Source organism: Puma concolor, chromosome B2, assembly GCF_028749965.1.
Source record: "Puma concolor isolate L17-30 chromosome B2, mPumCon1.1.hap2, whole genome shotgun sequence".
Taxonomy (NCBI): Eukaryota; Metazoa; Chordata; class Mammalia; order Carnivora; family Felidae; genus Puma; species Puma concolor.
In genome coordinates this window covers 59521778-59527777 of record NC_141671.1, presented here as the reverse complement: position 1 = coordinate 59527777, position 6000 = coordinate 59521778, and positions in this window count along the sequence as shown.

The following is a 6000-nucleotide window of genomic DNA, read 5'->3' as shown; positions in this document are numbered from 1 at the left end:
ACTTGCTAAATTAACACATCTTAAATTTGTAGAAATAATCTTAGATATAAGGTATTTGGAAACAGGCTATGAAATATCACAGCTTGAATTCTGCTGTGGTCCTATTACTCATTCATATTTTATATGCATCTAATGACTAAAAATCAAAGTCTTTGCTCAAATTAAAGTCTCAGATTGAAAAACAGTAGATGCCTACAAGCATATCATTAAATGGAATGGAATGTTTTGGTGCTGCTGAGGACTTTAAATGCTGTTATAAATCAAATATAACAGTCAAAAGAATTTGGAACAACTAGATGGAGCTTAATTCTGAAACAAAGTTTGGAACCAAATTTTCAACTAAAAGGACAAATATTAAATGTTTAATACCTAAAGAATGTAGAGGTCAGTTCATGACTCTATTATGGTACACTAAATTCATATATTTGTTTTGGGTGGAAATAATTTTTGCTTCATAATTTGCTAAAAGAGCAATTTCAAATAGAACAAGTCTCAGGACAAATATTATCTTGATATGTTTGACTGTTGTGTTTTAACATTTATAAATGTATAAATATAAAATGCAATTCTATATAAATGAATATTTATATAGACATGTAAAATAGCCTTTAAATTCCTTTTGTGACATGATTTATTCTGAATTGCCATTTATAAGGGAATGGCAATGCAGATGACTTTTAAATTTATAACCCTAGCTCTTATCTTTTATTTTCTTTCTAATTTAGGTTTCTATGGCTAACACACATTATGACACATTTTGGTGAAAAAATATTATTCACCATTTAGATATTTATACTACTACTACTGTTATTTAGGTGTTAGCTACTACTACTTTCATTAGTGCTTTAAATTCAAAGTCATGGCTGGGGCGCCTGGATGGCGCAGTCGGTTAAGCGTCCGACTTCAGCCAGGTCACGATCTCGCAGTCCGGGAGTTAGAGCCCCGCGTCAGGCTCTGGGCTGATGGCTCGGAGCCTGGAGCCTGTTTCCGATTCTGTGTCTCCCTCTCTCTCTGCCCCTTCCCTGTTCATGCTCTGTCTCTCTCTGTCCCCAAAATAAATAATAAATGTTGAAAAAAAATTAAAAAAAAAAAAATTCAAAGTCATGGTTTTGTCTTTATTCATGCCTTCTTTACTCTCGGGCTCTTTGCTTCTTTACTCTTCTTTACTATTGTATTACTTCTTGGATCTAGAGCCACTAGATGAGACTCAAAATTTATCATATGAAACCTGAGAAACAAGCCGATTTAGTTTTAGTACCTCTTTTGCTGCCTGTTTAATTATATATTTAGCTTTTGGCAAAATCTTTGTAAAGAACAGCTTTGTAAAGATAGCCAGGTAATAAAATGTTTAGTCATTTTGATGCCTTTTTGGAATAAATATCATGTTCATACGGAAAATTGAGTCTTATAAAGTAAACCAAAAACCATTTTTTTCTACAAATTAATCCCGAATCACATAATAGAATACAATTAGAAAACATCCTTAGAAAATATAAATGACTCCAATTACTCTAAGGCATTCTATTATTAGCGATATTAAGATATCTTCTGTGATGCCTAAATACTAGATTTTACTCCTCCCAAACTTTATCATTTACTCAAATATCAAAAGTCAAAATGTCTGTGAAAGAGGGAAAAAAAATGCACAAAAGTACAATGGCTATACTTATGGACCCCAAAGCAGACAAGCTGGGTTCCTGGCTCTGACACTGACTAGTCACAGAAGCTTGTGCAAGTCATTTAATTTCTTCTAGCCTCCATTACCTAATTTATAAACTATATTTATTTTAATATTATTCTTTGCAGGCAGTAAAGTCCAACTTAGTGTAAACAGAAAGGAATTTTGTATAGGGTACGATGTAGTTTACAGAATTTCCAGGTAGGCTTAAAAAATAAGCTTCATGCAGGGTGACTGGGTGGCTCAACTGGTTAAGCCTCAGACTATTGGTATTGGTTCTGGTCATGATATCACAGTGGTGAGATCAAGCCCCTCCCCCCTCCGCCTCGGGTCCTGTGCTGACAGCATGGAGCCTGCTTGGGTTTCTCTCTCTCCCTCTCTCTTTCTCAAAATAAATAAATAATCTTTAAAAGCAACAATCAAGCAAGCAAAACAAAACAAAACAAACATGCTTCATGCAGCATAAAAAGGAAAGAGACAGCCTAAAGAAAGTTTGACTATAACTTGACTATCCTCATAGAATCCCCCTGTAGCACAATATCTGGGGTACCAAAGAGCAGATGGTACTTCAAATCTACTTCGCAGTTTTTGATGGTATATTTGCTTAACAGAATCTAGGTTCTTGAGTCTGGTTTTGAACCTTTTATTTTATTTTATTTTATTTATTCAGGGAGACTTGTCAAAATAATTTTAGAATGATCATTAAGATATCCAATCCATAATAGTAGTGAAACTATTTCTTATGGCCTTTTGAATTCTAAGGGCTCAAGTACATGACCTACAATATATAGTGTTGGCATGTAGTAAGCTTTCAAATGTTAGCAATAGTCACTTTTCACTTAACTATGCTTTGAACATTTGGGTCTAATCAAACTCTTAAAGAAGAGAATAAAAAAAAAATAAACTATCTCCAAACTCCGTGTTTTTTAGTCTTAGAAGACAATGGAGCTTCTAATAAATTCTATGTGTTGTATCGTTTAGAAATCGGATAACAAAAATGTTAAAGGTAGATGAACAAAAGGTGAGCAAAATACAGTCTACATTAATAGTGTACTACATGTGAAAGTATGTTTGTGTTTTATATCTCATCATTTTGGTAAGATAATATAAATAATCAGCTAGTATTGGGCATCTAGGTGGCTCAGGTCATGATCTCGTGGTCTGTGAGTTTGAGTTGTGCGTCAGGGCTCTGTGCTGACAACGCAGAGCCAGCCTGGAGCCTGTTTTGGATTCTATATCTCCCTCTCTCTCTGCCTCCCCTACTCCCCCCCCCCCCCCCACCACACACACACTGTCTCTCTCTCTCTCTCTCTCAAAAATAAACATTAAAGTTATTTTTAAATTTTTTTAACATGTATTTATTATTGAGAGACAGAGAGACACAGAGCATGAGCAGGGAAGGGGCAGAGTGAGGGGGAGACACAGAATCCGAAGCAGGCTCCAGGTTCTGAGCTGTCAGCACAGAGCCCGATGCCGGGCTCAAACTCACAAACTGTGAGATCATGACCTGAGCTGAAGTCGGACACCCAACCGACTAAGCCACCCAGGCGCCCCTAAAATTTTTTTTAAAGAAATAATCAGCTAGTGTTAAAGATATGTGCTCATAAAATCTCTGGCATATAGGATTTTTAAAATTATGGAAGTTATAATTTTCTAAATTCTTAATGTTGAAAATAGTTAAAGATGTTGTGTGAGGCATGCTAGTATTCCCACACCCATTTGGGTAATTAAAACATCTGGAAGATTCAGATTCCACTGTGTTTTCTCAACCTCTGTCTTCTCTGGCCACACAGGATTCACATATGTCCTTCTTTTTGTGGAGTGCCATGATAAATGAGTTCTTTTGAAAGGCTAGGTATTTCGAGTATATATAATACTTAGCTACAAAGGCCAATCTTGTAGACTGTGGAAATTCAGGTAGAGACACAGGAATTGGGAGAGACTTTTATTAAGGAATAATTGGCAGAATGATATGACCCACCAGTTATGGAAGTTCATAGCCAAGGACTAATCAACTAGATTCCAGATATTTAAAAAAAAAAAGGAATTCTTAGAGATTTAAAACTAGTACAGCAATGATAAACAAAGAACAGATTGTCTATTTACCATAATTTTCAATATCTGCCTTCTGTTCCTCCCACAAAATAGACAGAGATAAGCACTATAACCAAGGTAACTGACAGATATTTGACACTGACATATTTGCTATTTCGGTATTTCTGAGTACTCAAATTTTCCTACTTAAAGTAGCTGGAATGCCAACATCTCTGAAATGTGTTATGTGTATATATAATTAAGTATGTTTAGTGTGTTTCCTAGTGAATTATATGCCTTTAAATATAATATGTGACCCAAAAACAAAAGTTACCACGAAAATGTCTCTTTGCTTTTAAGTACCACACAGTACAATTTAACTACTAACTCAGTAAAAATATATGTTCTAAGCACTTTTTATCAGTGCTATATTCTTAATCATATTTATTTGCAACAGTTCTAGTTGATATAAATTGTATATATATGTAGATATTATATGAAGAACATCAAAGAAAAAACAATAGATGACAATGTTCATCATCAGGCATAGAAAACAAAACTTCAATCTAAGTGACATACATAATTATTGCCTTTCAAATCATGTATTTTGGGGGGAATAGACTTAATATAAGACAAAGAAGAAGATAATTGTGAACCCCTGGGCAAATCCTAAAGCAGAAGGAGAGAGAATGGGGATGTATGAGAGAAATAACTCCCAGTGTGAGTCCTGAATATTCTAGGGCTTTCTTCTGCATATGTTAATGTCTTGAACAGATCACTGAGAGGGATGAAGGAGCCATTAAATTATTCTGACAACCACAGATCAAAACTGATAGTAACAAAAGGGCTACCATAAAGGGAGATGTAGAGAAGAAAAAAGATTTCAGAAAAGCATTGGAATTGCCCAAAGAAAGAAATTGCTGGAAATGAAGGTAGTTATATTTAGCCCAAGTCTTGCGTTATTAAAGAGTCAGGAAAAATTACCCTGGACCTGGAATATATGACCTTTGAGTACTAGAAGTTCTTATTGATCCTAACCAACATTCATAGTGTAGTGTATTCTGCACTCACAAAAACTAAGCTTAATGTGTGTTACTTTAACTATACCTTTACTTGTAGGATGGTTAAGATTGGTGGCCTGCAGACAGTTACAGAGAGAGAAAAATTATGTTCCCAAACTGTTGCTTTGAGGAAGACAGCTCCAGGCAAGAAAGCTCTTAGCAACTAGTAATCTGCTGAGCCCTCCTATTTCCAAGACCAGACATATACCGTGGCAGAATTAATCAGCCACAGAAAATTGAAATGATCAAATTTTCCAACCTTTTACAATCTGTAAAAGTATAGGTGAATTGTATTACAATGCCAAAGGACATTAGACAGCCTGCAGGAAGATTTAGAGAATTGGGGTGACCAATGAGGGATGAGCTGTCAAACTTACTTTATCCATATAAGAAAAACATTAGCTTCTATACAATCTGGACAGAAGATTGCTATGAATGGATATTGGGGTAGAACTGACTCAAAATACTTAAGAGGGAGCCATGGAAAAAGCATGACGGATACTGGAAACCCAATGGCACCAAATTAGTTAATCATATTCCCCCAAATAGTTGTTTAAAAAACATGCAGATGAACTATTGTACTCTTTCATCATAAACATTTGAAAACATAGCCCATATAAAAATGAAAAGTATGAGAATTCAAATGCTTCTTTCTCACACCCCAGTGGTTCCTTTTCTATATCCACTATGGGGGCCACAGCAACCTAGTGAGGCTATGGTTTAAAGGCTGTGTAAGGATGTATGTAACACTTGTAATGAAATGAGATGAAATTATAAGATGTATACTCCTCTACTTTGAGTCAAAGAAATTAAATTAGACTCTACCCTACTTACAGCTGTTTTGAATTATATTCCATATAAAGCAAAAAAATGTTCACAGGTAACTATTTCCACTAAAATTGAAGTTACTATGAGTAGAAGAATTTGTCAATGTAGAATCCTCATAATATTTCAAGAAGATATAAAGTTTTTCTCTCCTGAATTTTTACATAGTAATGCAAATTTTCTGTATCCCAAGGGCTAATAAGTTTTAAAACATTGTTGCTTAGGTATCTGCCCAATGGACACAGAATATTCTTTGGAGATGATGAAAATATTTTGGAACTTGATAGAAGTGATATTTGTACAACATGAATGTATTAAATGCTACTTCCAAGTAGTTTATTTTATTTGTACATGAATGTACCTCAGTTAAATGGTTTATTTTATTGTACATGAATTTACCTC